Source organism: Dasypus novemcinctus, chromosome 6 (genome assembly GCF_030445035.2).
Source record: "Dasypus novemcinctus isolate mDasNov1 chromosome 6, mDasNov1.1.hap2, whole genome shotgun sequence".
Lineage (NCBI taxonomy): Eukaryota > Metazoa > Chordata > Mammalia > Cingulata > Dasypodidae > Dasypus > Dasypus novemcinctus.
In genome coordinates, this window is record NC_080678.1 from 135,634,112 (window position 1) to 135,651,192 (window position 17,081).

Genomic DNA, 17,081 nt, shown 5'->3' on the forward strand with positions numbered 1-17,081 from the left:
AGGAAGAGATGAGAGGTGGAGGCATCTTTGGGACATGGAGCTGCCCTGGATGGTGCTTCAGAGGCAATCACCGGACATTGTAAATCCTCACAGGGCCCACTGGATGGAATGGAGGAGAGTATGGGCCATGATGTAGACCATTGACTATGAGGTGCAGAGGTGCCCAAAGATGTACTTACCAAATCCAATGGATGTGTCATGATGATGGGAATGAGTGTTGCTGGGGGGGGGGGGAGAGGTGGGGTGGGGGGGTGGGGTTGAATGGGACCTCACATATATATTTTTAATGTAATATTATTACAAAGTCAACAAAAAAATAAATTAAAAAAAAAAAAAAGAATAATGCCCTGGTAAAGGATTTCAGGTATCAAAGGGTATGTATATAAGGTGGCATTCTTATAGTGTAAGGATAGTGTTGCAATTCCCCTGAAAATATAGTGCATAGATCCACTGCACTTATAGCCCTATATGTAAGGCTGGCCCAAGGGTTAACACAAACACCTACATACACACACATGCTAACACATACATATTCATTAAAATACTGTATTTGAAGGAAATAAAACTCTTAGTGCAAGGAAATACTAGTTTCAAATACTTTTGTCATTATAATGTATCCTTAGAGTTTAAAAAAAATCACTATAGAGAAGGTTCGGTTGCATATTTATAACTAATGGCAAGATTTCATCAGCAGATCAATTTAAAGTAAACTTTTCACTGTAAGAAAATAAATGATATTTACTTATCTCTTCATAGGAAACAAGTTTATAATCGTTTTAAGGCATAACAGTTTCCTTTTGACCAAGAAGCTGTAAACATTATTTTAATTCTCTGGATTTAGAACTGCTTTACTTGTCGCAGAATACAATCTTCCTAAAATCTTGGCTTGAAAATTCCTTCCCACGAGTGCTCTACCTCAGTGTTAATTGAGCACTCTCTGCCAAACCCTACGCATGCAAGTTAAGGCAAACTCAAAGAACCCCTCTTAGTTCAGAGCATCACAGGCACGACAGGCATGAAAGCATTTGCCTTGATGCCTCCCTGTTACAAGTGGAGAGAAAAGAATCCTCAACCAAGCGTCTGAAACTAACCATCCCTTTCTGTAAAGAGAAAATATAACAGAATACATAATTGTGAGTCTGGGGAAAATATCATAACTCCTGTAATGTAATTAACTCATTTTACAAGTAAGGGAACTACCAGAAGAGACTTGCATGCGTTCCCACAGTAGATTGATAGATCTTAAATCAAAACTAGCATTCTTATACCCAAAACCAGTGATTTTTATTTTTTTAAATTGTACAATGTGAGCCATAAAGAAGTTACCATCTATCAAATCAAATTTTCAAAGTTAAATATAAAAGGGTATAGCAGATATAATAATATAGTGAAGACTTAAGTAATTATTAGAAACTTTAATAGGCAAGTTAGCAAAGCCAACTTTTATGATTGAGTCACAGTTCTTTCAATTTTATTGTGAGTGGTAATTTTTATATTGCAAGTCTCAGAAGGCATCATGAGTGCCATATATAAGGACCAATTAAACTGAAACACTTTGGCATTCCATGTGGGCGAGCAAGTGTTTGAGATGAAAGACGCATAAATTAAGTTTTTCTAAAGTTATTCCCAGTATTTACTGTGAATGTTCTTATACAAATCAATCAGTCAAATGAAACCTAATAAATATATCCATACTGATTTTAGTTTTTATTCCTCATTCAACCCTGCATGTCCTCTCTTGAAGATGAGAATAACAACAAACCGCATACTGAGAAAATGAAATAAAATACATAAGGCAAATGTGGTACAAAGCTTGAGTAACTGTTAGCTACCTTTATATTTAATTGGTATCATATTGACAATACCAAATCTCCTGTAATATCTGGTAAATTATATATTGAATAGACTAAATGGGATTAAATATATTTTCTGGAGAATAGATACGCCTCCAATGTTATCTCAGAATGATCTCATCATGAGAATAAAAGATTCAGTGTCTCAAAAAATGTAAACAAACTTGTAACATAATAAATTTTATTCTTAAAATTAAAAAAAAAAAGATTCTAATACCTAGGAATCAATTTAACCAAAGTACAGGAATTACATGCAGAGAACTACAAAATAATGTTAAAAGAAATCAATGAGGAACTAAACAAATTGGCTTTGATTTCTGGTGCTTCCTAAAGAAGACACCACAGAGAGCCAATGCTGTAACAAGCAGGCACCACAAGAGCAGACGCAACTGCTGTAACAAACAGATACTGCAATCGCTGCAACAAGCAGACTGCCACAACAAGTAGACTGCCACAATCAGCAGACACTGTAATCAGGAGAAGTCTCAACCACCACAATGAGCAGACACTACAACCAGCAGGGAGTGGATGTGTCTCAGGGCTGTGGGCACTTGCTTCCCATGTAGGAGGTCCTGGGTTCAGTTCCTGGTGCCTCCTGGAGAAGATGAGCAGACACAGCAAGCACAACAAGCAGACAGACAAGGGAGCCATCTGGTAGCAAATTAAAAATAAATAAACAAACAAATAAATAAGTCTTTATTTTAAAAAATAAGATTTTATGCCATGATCAAGTGGGTTTTATCCCAGGTATGCAAGGCTGAGTCAACACAATAAAATTAGTGTAATAAACCACATTGATAAATTGAAGAAGAAAAATTACACGATCTCTTTGAATGATGCAGAAAAGGCATTTGACAAAATATAGCACATTTTCTTGATAGAAAATACTCCAAATGATAGGAATAGAAGAAAGCTTTCTCAAAATGGCAAAACACATAAGTGAAAAAACTAGTTAGCATTGTATTCAATGATGAAAGATTGAAAGCTTTCCTGCTGAGATCACTGACAAGACAAGGATGCCCACTGCCATCACTGTTATTCAACATTGTGCTAGAAGTTCTATCTAGAACAATTAGGCTAGATAAAAAAATAAAAGGCACCCAAATAGGAAAGGAAGAAGTAAAACTTGCACTATTTGCTGATGATATGACCCTATTTCTAGAAATTCCTGGAAATTCCACAACACAGCTATTAGAACTAAAACACAAGTTCACCAAATTGGCAGGACACAAGATTAATACCCAAAAGTCAATAGCGTTTCTATACACCACTGATGTGGAATCCGAGGAGGAAATGAGAAAACAAATTCCATATTTGCAACTAAAAGAATCAAATATTTGGGAATAAACTTAACCGAGGACATAAAGGACCTATATTCAGAAGACTAGAATATTCCCACAAGAAACCAAAGAAGACTTCAATAAATGTAAGGACATTCTGTGTTCCTGGATTGGAAGACTAAATATCATTAGGATGTCAATTCTACCCAAACTGATTTACAGATTCAACACTACATTAAAAATCCTGGCACCCTTTTTATCTTCTCAGAAATGGAAAAGCCAATTATCAAATTTATTTAGAGGAGTAAGGGACCCTCAGTAACCAAAAATGTCTTTTAAAAGAAGAGCAAAATTGGAGGACTCTCACTTCCTGACTTGAAGCATACACTTAGCTACATCGCTAAAAACAACATGGTACTGGCATAAAGACAGACAGATTGACCAATGAATCAAGAACTCAGAAATAGATCCTCACATCTACAGGCAAGGGGCTTTGAACAACACTTGAGTCCTCCCAGCTGAGCCAGAACAGTCTCTTTAATAAATGGTGCTGGAAGAACTGGATATCCATATCCAAAAGAAAGAAAGAGGATCTCTATCTCACACCTTATTTTAAAAAATTAAATCAAAATGGATCAAGGACCTAAGTATAAAAGCAAGAACCATAAAACTCCCAAAATAAAATGTTCTGGAATTTGATAGTGGTGATGGATGCCCAACTCTGTGAATGTACTAAAAATCGCTGAATTGTACCTTTCTTAACATTTAACTTTATGGAATGTGAATTACGTTTCAAAGAAGCTGTAAGAAAATCTTTGTCAATAAAGTTAATGATGTCCCATTGTTAAAATTAAGAAAGAAAGAAAGAAAGAAAGAAAGAAAGAAAGAAAGAAAGAAAGAAAGAAAGAAAGAAAGAAAGAAAGAAAGAAAGAAAATGTAGGAAGGCATCTACCAGATATTTTGATAGGCTGTATTTTCATAAACTTTACACCAAAAGCATGACCAACAAAGGAAAATAAAGATAAATGGGACCTCCTCAAAATTAAATACTTTTGTACCTCAAAGGATTTTGTCCAAAGGGTAAAAAGGCAGCTGACACAATGGTAGAAAATAGTTGGCAATCACATATCTGATAAAGGTTTTCTATACATGCTATATAAAGAGATCATATAACTCAGCAATAGAAAGGCAAACTACCCAATGAAAAAATGGACAAAAGACTTGAAAAGACAATTGTCCAAAGAAGAAATAAAAATGGCAAAGAAACATGAACAAATGTTATACATCACTAGTGATTAAGGTAATGTAAATCAAAACTACAATGAAATATAATTTCATACCTGTCATACTGGCCGTTATTAAAAAGTCTGAAAATTGGAAGAGTTGGAGAGTATGTGGAGAGATAGGAATGCTTATTCACTGTTGGTGGAGATGTAGAATGGTATAGCCACTGTGGAGGACTGTTTGGCAGTTTCCAAAGAAGTCAAATATAGATTTGCCATGTGACCTGGCAATACCACTACTGGGTGTATACCCAGAAGAACTGAGAGCAGTGACAAGAACAGACGGATATTCGTAGCATTATTCATGATTGCCAAAAGTTGGAAACAACCCAGGTGTCCATCAACTGATGACTGGATTAACAAATTGTGGTGTGTACAGATGATGGAATATTAAGCAGCTTTAAGAAGAAATGAAGTCATGAAGCATGTGACAACATGGATGAACCTGGAGGACATTATGATGAGTGAAGTAAACCAGATGCAAAAGGGCAAATACTATATGGCTGCACTATTATGAACAAAATGTATTATGTAAACTCATGGAGTTAATAATTAAAATATAGGTCACCAGAAAATAGAATGAGGTTAGAGAATAGAGAGCTGAGGGTTAATTTGTAAAGAATTGGTAAAAAGGTTGTTTGTAAATCTTTGGAAATAAATGTCTTTAGCACATACTATTGTGAAAATAGTGCATGCTAAAGACAGAAATGTGGAACAGGTGAGAACACATCACGTATTTGTAACTAGCAGAGCTATTATATGGCTATGACAGTGGTTGAAAGGGTATGTTTATGGTAATGTTTATTACTAGAAAGAAAGCTAAAAAATGTAACATGGGATTGTAGAACAGTGAAACCTCAGGTAAAATATGAATATGTGTGATACTGCATGCACACTGTAAATGCAAATATACTAGACAGAAGGAGCACAACTGCTCTGTGTATGGCAGGTGAAGCATAGATTGAGAGGTGTTGAGTTTGGTTTGTTTGTTTGTTTATTATTATTGCTGTTATTGGAATGATGAAAATGCTCCAAAAATGATTGAAGTGATGAATGGCACAACTATGTGATTATAATGAATACCATTGATTATACCCTTTGGAAGGATTTATGCTTTATTAATATGATTCAATAAAATAGAATTGTTTAAAAAAAACTGTTTGTTATCAGTTTAGAAATGCTCACTAATTTTGATGAGACTGGCATCCAGGTGTTATTTCCTGAGTAACTTAATTTTTAAAACACTTGGATCAAAAATGGAACAGAATCCTCAGTTATGGCCCTAACCACTTCATTAATTTTAGGAACTCATAAGTCTCATGAAGAAATATCTGTAGGGGATTACAGTTTCTTCGATTCCAGTTCAGTTTCTTTTTCTTCCATAAATTTGAAGAAAATAAATTTCACTATGCTGTATTTGAGAATGGAAACAATAGTTACTTGGGTTTGGGATCAGGGTAATATTTTATTCTCTATTCTTCCCTCTACTTCCCTGCAGCTGCATCAATCTTATAATTAAGAATCTCTAACAATTGTGATTGTTTTTCTCTTTTCCACCACAGATCAGGGCTCTTCTCAACAAAACGGTTCATTTCCATGGGGACGGGCGTGTTGGCCCATCTCAATTGTCAGAGCAGCCAAGAAACTGGTGATCTGGACATATCTGGAAACTCATCTCCAAAGTAGGTGCTGAGGCAATGTGGGAAGGTTGGGATTCACTGGAAAACAGAGCCCCAGGGAGTGGATGACCACAGCATGTCCAAGGTCAGGGGCAGGAAGTGGGGGCACTGCAGGTGCTGCCAAGTCACAGCCAAGATGGCTCATGGCCAAGACAGCTGTGGGAGGGGCAAGGCAGGCAGATCAGGAGGGAGGGGCCACCCAGAATGAGCTCATCACCTGAATTCACAGGCCTTCGCGCTGTCGTGAAAACAACATGCTAAAGACAGAACTCGTGGAACAGGGGACCACACTGGCTATTAAATTTTTCTTCTCATTGCTCAGTTTTCCGAAAGTTTTCCCAGGTGTTTTAATAAGAGGACAATGTGGTTGGAAGGAACAAGACAAATTCTTCTCAGCCCATCAGAGCTGCTCATGATGTGCCACGTGCCCTGGCTCTGCCCACGTGGTGTGACCGGGTGCCCGGTGCCCAGCACTGCCTCAGAGGGGACACCAGGGACCCCTGAGGGGGCACAGGGACCCCCAGCCCTCTGGGGAAGAACCCGGAAGCATTTCAGGGGCCATCAGGTGGGCTCCGCCTGCACCAGGAACTCTCTTCATATATACACTCATGAAAAGGCACACACATACACACATTCACATGCATATTTATTCACACACATACACACATGCCTATGCACATACACACATGGATGCACATACACATGCACACACATACCTCTGTCTACACCAGTGACACCTCAGCCCTTACCTCCCATGCAGACACTGGTAGGCTCCAGAGATTTAATTTCGATACAGCTCTTCTCAATTACCTAGAATCCACAGTGGGCAGAAGGGCAGGGGGTGAGCTGTGGGGAGATTCTCAACAAGCCCCTCCTCACTTTCAGCTTCTCACTCCCATCGGGGTTCTCACCTCCAGTTCCCACTCACCTGGGAACTGGTGCTTGACAGGGAGTTCAGATCAGGGACCCCAAACACATGGTCCTTGGATTCTGCAATTCCTTCCAGCTACGAGGGAGAAGAGGTGGTTGGGACATGGAGCCAGGGCATGGAAGGGGCAGCTGGTTCCACAAATGGGACAGTGCCTGGCCAACACATCAGGGTCTGGGCAGTGTTTCCCTGGAACTAGATCCTTCATCTGCAGCAGAACTCATGGGGGGCGGCCTCCACCCTCAGCTGGGGTGCAACCGAGCCCTCCAACTCCATCCTTTAAAGTGGATGGGGTAGACCCAAGTAATTGGGGGGGGTTAGGATGGCATCCCTGGGCTACCCGGGGAAAGCAGCCTCTGACACCTGCCCCCAACCAGGCTCAAGGGCGGCCCCTGCATTACCTGTTCTCACTTACCTGTTTTTGCTCAAACTCGTTTGCACCAATGGCGAAAATGATCGCTCCCATCTTCTGAGCCTTTCGAGACTAAGAGAAAGAAGGCGCTGAGTAGAATTCCCCAGAATCAGTGCAGCATAATGGCTGTAATGATGGATTGGACTCACTTGCTCCACAGCCAGCCAGTCTGCCCCTTCAGGTATTTTTGCAGCCGTCAGAGCATAGACCACTCTGGTGACCTTCCTACCTGGAGGACAAGCAAAGAGGGGCCAGTTGGGAATGGCACATGGGGTGCACCAGGGAGCCATGGCGGCAGATCTTCAGGGCTGCCCATGCCAGGACACGGCCCAGTGCCCCACACCAAGTCCTCACAGGCAAGGCGTGGGCAGCTCATGGGAGGCGCATGTGCCAGCCACCCTACTCTGCAGGCTTTCAGCAGAGAAGGGCCTGAGCCCAGGACCCACCTGGCAGACAGGAGACTGAGCCCACCAAGGGCCCTCCTGCTGGGCTGCCCCACCCTCCCCCACCAGAAGGTACCAGCTGTGCCAGGAAGGGAAACCCATCTCATGCACCTGACAGGTGCAAGACCCCAGAACAGCAGGGAGACCACAGGCTGACCTGCTGTAATGGGTGGGCTGCAGGTTTAGGGTAAGGGATCCCTGATCAGGGCTGGCCTGGGGGTTATTGCCCGTGTCCTGGGCCCCAGGGCCCCTGGCCAAGGCCCTTGACAGGGGACCATGCACCCAGCCAAGGGCTCTGCAAACCCCAGTGCAGCCCCCTGAGAAGCCTGGAAGGATGTCATTCCTGGTCTGAGGACAGCACCCAACACCATCAGGGAGGGAGGCACAGGGTGGAAGGAAGAAGAGCTGAAAGCCACAGTGCAGCTCAGAGGGTGCAGCAAGCAACAAAAGGTGGCAATCGAGAAGATCCATTAACCAAACCCTACATCTGTGTGGGGCCCTCGGCTGCTTCCTTTTCTTTTCCCAAGTGCATGTCAGAGAGGGAAGTGGCCTCACCTGGACGCACCTCCAGCCTCTCAAGACCAAAGGTGCAGGCAGGTACCTTAGTTCTCATAAAGGCGAGGTGGGTATTATCTTAGCCTCCTTGTACAGAGGAGGATTCTAACTCTGAGACCATAAGGAACTTCCTCCAGCTCAGAGCTAGAACGTGGGGGAGGGTTGGGGACCCAAATGCACTGATGCCCAAGCCCGGCTTTGCCCTCGACCCCTGAGAACACGGAGGGCAGGAGGGGGCTTACCTTGAGAGCTGGATTTTCTCATCATCATATTTGCCTGCAACAAAAGAAGGAAATGTTGGACAAGGGGGTTAGATGAGCAAGGAGCCCTCCAAGAACGTGATACGGAAGGATGAACGCCCCAGGCTCCAGCAGCTGTACCTTCTCTAGTCCTTCATTCACGTAGGAAGATGACACCAGATTACGCTCACGCATGAGTCTCCGAAGACCTTGTTGAAGATATTCTCTGAAACGCAACATGGAGAAGGCAGTGGAGGTGGGCGTGGCCCTCCCACAGCGGCTCTGCGTGGACGTGAAAGGACGCGGGTGCATCTCACATGCAGACAGAACTCCGCTGTCCCCATGGGCTCGGCCTGGCTTGCTGGGTGCATCCCTGACCCAAAGCACCCAGCCCCCAGCCCCAGGGGCCCTGCCTCTGACCGTCCACTCCACAGTGGGGGCATCCCTGCACGTGCAGCTGCGAGGCAGCACTCACGAGGGACCAGTGTTTCCGTGGAACTCCTGGGGGACCCCCGGCAGGCGGCCGACTGGAGGCTGAGTTTGGGAAAGCTCGTCCTGCTTCTCCACTGCCCGCCCCCTCCCCTGTTCAGCAGCCCCCTGGGGGGTAGCTCAGTGCCACTAGATGCTTGTGTCAGTGCTAGAGGAAGCAGCAAATAGGCCTAAGAGGGTTCCTGGGCTGCTGCGGGAGAAAGGCCGAAAGCTGGGAGGAGGGTGGGCTGTGGGCAGAGGGGGGGCAGTGGGGGCGGCCTCACAGGCCCGCCCAGCCCAGGAGGTGGGGCTGGGACCCCTGGAGGCTGGTGTGCAGGTTCCGCCTCCCTGGGTAAGCCCCTCCTCCTGCAGGTGCCTCTTCCGCTAGGACCCCCCCTCCCTGGTCTCACTCTCCTGACACCCCAGCAGGGGCCACCCAGTCCCTGAGCTCTAGCCTCTGCCCCCACAACAGACCCTCCAGGACCCTGCACCTGCTGCCTGTAGCCACACGCTCTCCACACACCCCCAGGGGGTCGGGCTCCCTCTGCTCTCAAGTCCAGGGACCCTTTAGGTCCTACCCCGCCCCTCTGCCCACCCTCCTCAGCTCAGGCAGGGAGCACCTGTGGGAGCACCAGTCCCAGGCCGCCCCAGCTCTGCTGCAGGCCATGCGCACCCAGGGCTGCTGCTTGAGGACTCGGGGCTCCCTGCATGTGTCCTTCCTGCATGGCTCCCACAGCCGCCCTGCCTGGGGGGGGGGCTTCCTACCGCAAGCCAGCTTCCCCTGGACACCACGGCCCCACCCAGGGGCCTTCCAAGACTTGCTTCCTTCCATCTCTCCAAACCCACAGGACACCCACTCCCCCTCCACACTCTCACCCCTGCCCAGAGCATCAGCCCTTGCAGCTCCTCCTGGAGCACCATGGGGAGGCCTGGCCCCCCCCACAGCACCCTCCCTTGGGTACTGCCTCCTGCTTCCCCTGCTGCCCTGACTTCCCTACAAGGTGCGGGCAGCGCGCTTCTCCACCCCCAGGTGCCACCCCCAGGCTGACATGTACCCAAGGCTCCTTTGGGCTCTCCACTCAGGATGGGGCCCCAGCACTGGCGCCCCAAGTGCCTGGACCCTGTGGGCACCAGGCACTTTGCCAGCCCCATTCCCAGGCTTTGTGACCCTATTCAGGCCACCACGTGCCCCCAGCTGTGCCCGCCCCATGCCTGTGGGAACCTGCCCTTGGGCTCCTCTTTTTGGCCCACTCTGGCTTCCCCGGACCCTTTGCTCCAGCACCCTGACTGCCCCCATCATCCCGCCTGGTTCGGACCCTGCCCCCCCCCCCAAATCTAGAGGGGGACGAGCAGGCACAGAGCTGGGCTCACAGCACAGGCAGGGCTGGGACAGGACACCCACGAGTCTCCACCAGCCCCCCTGGGTCCCTGGACTCTTCAGAGACTTTGATGAAGGGACATGCTGCCATGGGTGCCCGGGACAGAAGGAAGACAGGAGAAGGGGTGAGGAGAGAACACTGGGGGAGACAGTGCCAGGTGCCAGGCATCCCCAAGGAACCCGGGTCCTGAGTGAGGGCCAGCCTGATGCTGGGGCTCGCTCCTCGCTGCCCTGCGGGGCCTCCAGGTCCACTGAGGGCAGGGGGGTCTTACTCATCTGACGTGAGGTCCATGGACACGTAGCCCTGAGAGTCAAAGGTGATGAAGCAGATCCGCATTTTCGGGCTGTGAGGAAGCACCTTGTGAGAGCCGCTCACAGCTGGAAGCCGCACACCCAGGCAGCCAGGCCAGGCCCCCACCCAGCCGCCCCCTCTCCACCACATCTCACATCTGGGCCCACTCCCCACCAGGCAGTTCCAACAACTTGAGTGAAGGACTTGGAGGCTTCACACAAGAGCGGGTGTCAAGATGGCATTCTGCCCACCCCTAGAGCCCAACACCCCAGAAGATGCACGCACACACCTGTGCACACCTGTGCACACCTGCACACACCTGCACACACCTGCAGTGACATCAAGACCTGCACTCGCATCTCTGAGGCGTCTCCCTTCTACTGTGATATTCTTGCAACTCTGTCCCTCCTTCCCCTCCCCCATCTCCCTTCCCCCATCACCCCTCCTCCAACAATTAGACCTCTCTGGGGAGCTGGTCACCACTTCCTGTCCTGGCCATGGATGGACTTTACTGAGCTCCCCCCCTTGGCACCACCCCTTGGCCACCACAGGGGGCATCCACTGGCATCTGTCCATCTGTCCTCTGCCCTGGTTCAGAGCCCTGGGCTCGGGGCTCCCACCCGAGGGACATGCAGGCCCCTGGAGGCTCCAAGGGATGTGTGCTCTGCCTGGCCTGGGCTGACCTCACACACCCCAAGGGGCCCGCAGCTCGGAGAAGCCATACTTCTTTAATTTATTCGTGATGTCTGCAACAAAGTTGTAAATGTAGTTTTTTTTTTGCCTACAGCTATTCATAGTATTCTCCCATTATCTCAGTTATTTCTGCAGGGTCAGTAGTAATGCTCCCATCTCATTTATTTATTTGTGCCTTCTCTCTTTTATTCTTTGTCAGTCTAGCTAATTGTTTGTTGATTTTGTCGATCTTCTTAAAGAATCAATGTTTGGTTTGATTGATTCTCTCTATTGTTTTTTGTCCTCAATTACATTTATTTCTATTCTGATTTTTAGTATTTCTTTTCTTTGGCTTAATTTGAGATTAGGTCGCTGTTCTTTTTCTAGTTCCTTCTTCGACTCACTGATTATTTAAGAGTTGATGTTTATATATTTATTGGTTTCCAGCTCCATTCTATTATATCAGAGAAAGTGTTTCATATAATTTCAATCTTTTTAAATTTATTGTCTTGTATTATGACCCAAGATATGGTGTATCTTGGAGAAAGATCCATTAGCACTTGAATGAATGTGTATTCTGCTGTTTGGGGGTACAATGCTCTATGGCTGTCTATTCTGTTTTGTTCCTTTATCATATTATTCAGGTTCTCTGTTTCTTTATTTATCCTCTGTCCAGATGTCCTATCCAGTACTGAGAGTGGTGTATTAAATCTCCAACTATTATGGTAGAAACATCTGTTTCTCCCTTCAGTTTTGGCAATGTGTGCCTCGTGTATCTTGGGGTACTCAGGTTAGGTGCATAAATATTTACTACAGTTATTTCTTCTTGGTGAATTTTTCCTTTTATCAATATATATTGACCTTCTTATCCCTTATAACAATTTTGCCTTTAAAATCTATTTTGTCCAATATCAGTGTCATGACTCCAGCTCCCTTTTGGTTGCTATTTGCATGGAATATCTTTTTCCAGCCTTCCATTTTAACCTCATTGTGTCCTTACATCTGAGGTGAGTCTCTTGTAGAAAATAAATAGATTGGTTATATATTTTTTGTGCATTCTGTCAGTCTGTATTATGACTAGGGAGTTCAAACCATTAACATTCAATGTTATTACCATAAAGACATTACTTATTTCATCCATTTTTCCTTTGATTTTCTATTGTCATAGCTTATTATTGTCTGTCTATTGATCCTTTAATTTATCCTTCCTGATCATCTTCATTTCTATACTCTTCTCCAAATCTCTCATCCTTGTTTTTTTCCTTTCAGGCTGCAGCTTTCCCTTTAGTATTTCTTGTAATTCTCATCTTTTGGTAACATATTCTATCAGTTTTTGTTTGTCTGTGAAGACTTTGAACTAACCCTCATTTTTGAAAGACAGTTTTACCAGATATAGAATTCGTGGCTGGTAGTTTTTCTCTTTTAGTACTAGGTACATCATACCTCTTTCTTCTCACATCCATGGTTTCTGATGAGAGGTTAGCAATTAATCTTATCGTGTTTCCCTTGTATGTGATGCTTAGGTTTTCTCTTGCTGCTTTCAGAAACCTCTATGTCTGATATTTGTCATTCTGAATAGTAGGCATCTCAGGATAAGTCTATTAGGATTTACTCTGTTTGAGGTGCACTGTCCTTCTTGGATATTGATGTCTTTCTTAAGGATTGAGAAGTTTTGGTGATTATTTCCTCAAATACTCTTTCTGCCCCTTTTCCATTCTCTTCTTCTTCTGGGATGCAGATATTGCATATGTTTGTGTGTTTCCCATTATCCTTCAATTCTGTGAGATCCTGTTTCATTTTTTCCATTCTCTTTCTATTTTCCTGTCTTTTCCAGTTCAGATGTTCTGTCCTTGAAATCACTAATCCTTTCTTCAAGCAAATTAAATCCACTCATATGTGCCTCTAATGTATTTTTTAATAAACTGTGGAATTTATTAAATTATAAATTTCATAATCAAAAGAATAATGCAGATTGAGAGAAACCTCAGAACTACAAGGACTAGACAGCAAAGTCTATGAGAATGCCATGAAGTGTATTACTGACAAAATCCCAAAGCATAAGGTATTAGCACTTTACTTTACATTTACATTTCAGTAACTTTTCTATAAAATGGTTGTTAGTCATCTATTTTAAAATCCCAAATTCACATCTATTCTCACATTAAGTTAAGCTTCCTGCTCATACTCTTACCAAATATCTCAAAGATACCAAATTTTATGAATGATTTTATGTCAATCCAAGCAAAAAAATAACACACAATGCAAGAGTCAGATGAGGTCTCTTAATGCACAGATAACAACACACACTGGTCAAAAGAACTGAAGAAAAAATATTTTATTCTTATAAAATAAGCAGACCTCAAGAAAACTGGGTTATTACCAAACAGCTCTCAACTATTAACACCCAAATTCCTTACATTAAATAAATTTTTCAACAGAGACATGTTAGACATTTTACTTATAGGTCTATCTTCCCATCCCCACTCCCAAAATATACTATTAGGTTGATTATAATGTTACATGGGCAGAAATTTGCAGATAACCATATCAGCTTTGAGCATGGGGCTGAAAGCTATATTTATTTTAACTTCAGTTACTGTGCACTGTCCATCAGGCATTCTAGATCTGACTCTGACACTCACTGTTGCACCCCCCTGCTACTGAGCAATCAGTTCCTGAATGATCTGATTTACCAATTACTATCTGATTTATATTAGAAACCAAAAGTTTCTGTTGGTTCAAGGGGTGCTATGCATCAAGTGCAGATGCATGCTCACTATCACTAATGGCATCTGATTCAATTTCCTTAGTAGGGGTGTTTGGAGCTGGTCCCCTGCTTGAAGATGTTGATTCTTGATCTTCTTCTCCTTCTCCCCTATGGTTCCTTTCAGCTATGCTGTCTCCTCTCAGTTGCAAATGAGCAAAAGAGTTGTCCAGAGAAGTGCTTGCATCAGAGGATGCTGCTGCAGGGTTTATTAACTGACCATCTACTGAAGTTAGGAGCAGTAGCTGATCAGTTAAGGAAGCCTGCAGCACTACCTTTTGATGCAAGCACTTCTCTGGACAACTGAGGCTGAACTGAAGCTCCCCTCTGTGCTAATATACTGTCCTTTCTATCAGCAGAGCTCTCTCTTGCTAAGTTTGCAGTGGGAAAGTCACAGTCCAGCCCAAGTCCAGCTACACCCTTTGGCATCTATGATATCCTATTTAATCTTCCTGCAATGCCCATGTTCATTTCTCCTACACTGAACCAAATTTTCAAGATCAGCAACATAGAGAAACCCAGAAATCAGCATTTCAGTGTTCTTTTTATCTTTGGAGAAAGCATGCATCCCTTTCATAATACCACACATTTTCACCATTTCCTCTTCTTGTAACAACAAGGTTAGTTTGTAAAGGAAATCCTTAGGAATTTATTTTCAGCACAGATAGAAAACATGTTTGCAAGGCAGACTGCCTGGGTGAACACGTTTGCAGACAAAGGACACATTCAGGGGCAGCTAGAGATAGTGTGGTATTAGAACAGGACTCGGCATTCCTGTTCATTGGAAACATGTTTACTGAGTGGCCAATTTCACCACAACCAGCCATCATTTCTATTACAGATCCCACAGATTCCTGCCACAAAAATACAACATCTTCTTCCCCAGCAGTCAGTTGACAGTAATTTCCCTTCCACTGCTTGTTGATTCTTTCTCTCTCCTGCCATGGCCGCAGCCACCTCACAGTTTTTTCTCTTCAGCCTTGGAACCCACGGCTGCCAGAGACATGTGCAATCATCATGTGACTGACCATAGGACCATGGGTGCAGAGGCTCACACTAACACACTTTTATCTCATCCATCGTGTCTTTCATTCCCGTAAGGTCTGTTACTTTCCTTTGCAGGCTTTCAAATTGTTCTTTGTGCTCTCCCAGTGTCTTTTTAATACCATATCTCTTTAGTAATATTTTCTCTCAATTCTTTGAACTGATTTAGGAGAGTTTATGATTTTCGCTGATTATCTTAAACCCTGTATGTCTTCAGGATTCTTGGTATGTTCCTTTGACTGGGCCATCTCTTCCTGTTTCATAATATGACTTGTAATTCTTCTCTGATGTCTAGGCTTCTGAAAATGTTGGTGAATTTGCTCTGATGACCAATTTCTCCCTCTTGCCTATTGTTTTTTTTTTTCCCCCACAGCTCTTCTTTGATATTTCATTCAACTTATTCTAAGTCTTTAAAATTGCCCAGCTTAAGTTATCAAAATAGGGCCATGGACTCACTAATGGGGCACAGACTTTCTCTCAGGACACAGAGAGAAACAAAAGTAGTTTTTGTCCATATAATTTCCAGACTGGCCAGCAGATGGCACTCGTTGGTGTTTGTCTTGGCTTTCCTGTGTTTTGGTCTGGCCACAGCTGAGATTCAATGTGGGCTTTACTGGCCGAATTCCTGAAGAAAAGCCCCCTGGTTCCCCATCCCTTTTCACTTAAAACAGCTGACAGGGAGGAAGATGTCTGTTCCCTCTCAGTCACTACAGTGAGCCAGGGTTTTGCCCCAGCTTAATATACTGGAGTGGGGGAAGGGAGACCTTCCCAGCTGCTGCGGGGTTTTGGTAACTCATGTTTCCTGTTTCGGCTTCTTCATCTCTTTGTCCCTCACCCTGTTAGGAGTTGCACAGCACTGTCCTGGTCTGCTGATCTCCAAAGTAGGTCCCCCAGAGAGTTGGTGGCCCTTTCCCCATTTATTTTTGTGAGAAACTTGAGCCCTGCCTTCCTAGTCCAATGCCATCTTCGCACAATCCTCTCAAAGCATTGGAGGTTTTTCCCTCCTGAGTGGTATTTAAAATAATGGAATGTCTTAAATAAATGGTATATGCCCATTTTTGAAATCTGACATATTTCCCTGTGAGGGGTCTCTTGGTTCATATCCAATGTCATTTTTTTTTTAAGATTTATTTATTTATTTAATTCCCCCCCTCCCCAGGTTGTCTGTTCTTTGTGTCTATTAGCTGCGTCTTGTTTCTTTGTCCGCTTCTGTTGTCGTCAGCGGCATGGGAAATGTGGGCGGCACCATTCCTGGGCAGGCTGCACTTTCTTTCATACTGGGCAGCTCTCTTTCTGGGTGCACTCCTTGCGTGTGGGGCTCCCCTACGCGGGGGACACCCCTGCATGGCAGGGCACTCCTTGCGCACATCAGCACTGCGCATGGGCCAGCTCCACAAAGGTCAAGGAGGCCTGAGTTTTGAACCATGGGCCTCCCATGTGGTAGACGGACGCCCTAACCACTGGGCCAAGTCCGTTTCCTCCAATGTCATTCTTAATGTCATACTTTAATAGTTTGGCGTACATATTGGACGTCTCATTCATTGGGTCTTAACCAGCATTTCCCTAATTTCTGGTGGGAGAGGTCATCTGTTCACATGATTTGAGGCCTTTGTGTTTCCTTCTCTGTGACATGCCTGATCATGTCTGTGTCCATTCTTTGATTTGGGTGTTTCTTCTATATACTGATTCTTTAGAATTAGCATTTATTATGGATACAAGTCCTTTAGCTATCATTGCAACTATCTTCCATTTTGTGGCTTGTTTTTTCTCTTTATTTGTTGTGACTTTTAA

General features: G+C 44.4%; 1 long non-coding RNA gene and 1 pseudogene across 1 annotated transcript; both read right to left on the reverse strand.

Moving 5' to 3' along the window:
- Positions 1-7,593: 7,593 nt before the first annotated feature.
- LOC131279042 (uncharacterized) lies at positions 7,594-10,817 on the reverse strand. The gene is made up of 4 exons (XR_009186387.1): positions 10,791-10,817; positions 8,814-8,898; positions 8,676-8,709; positions 7,594-7,664 (listed from the first exon to the last, which is right to left on the reverse strand). It is a non-coding gene; the product is annotated as an uncharacterized lncRNA (long non-coding RNA).
- Positions 10,818-13,998: 3,181 nt separating this feature from the next.
- LOC131278963 (E3 ubiquitin-protein ligase RNF146-like) lies at positions 13,999-14,814 on the reverse strand (annotated as a pseudogene).
- Between the last annotated feature and the right edge of the window lie 2,267 nt (positions 14,815-17,081).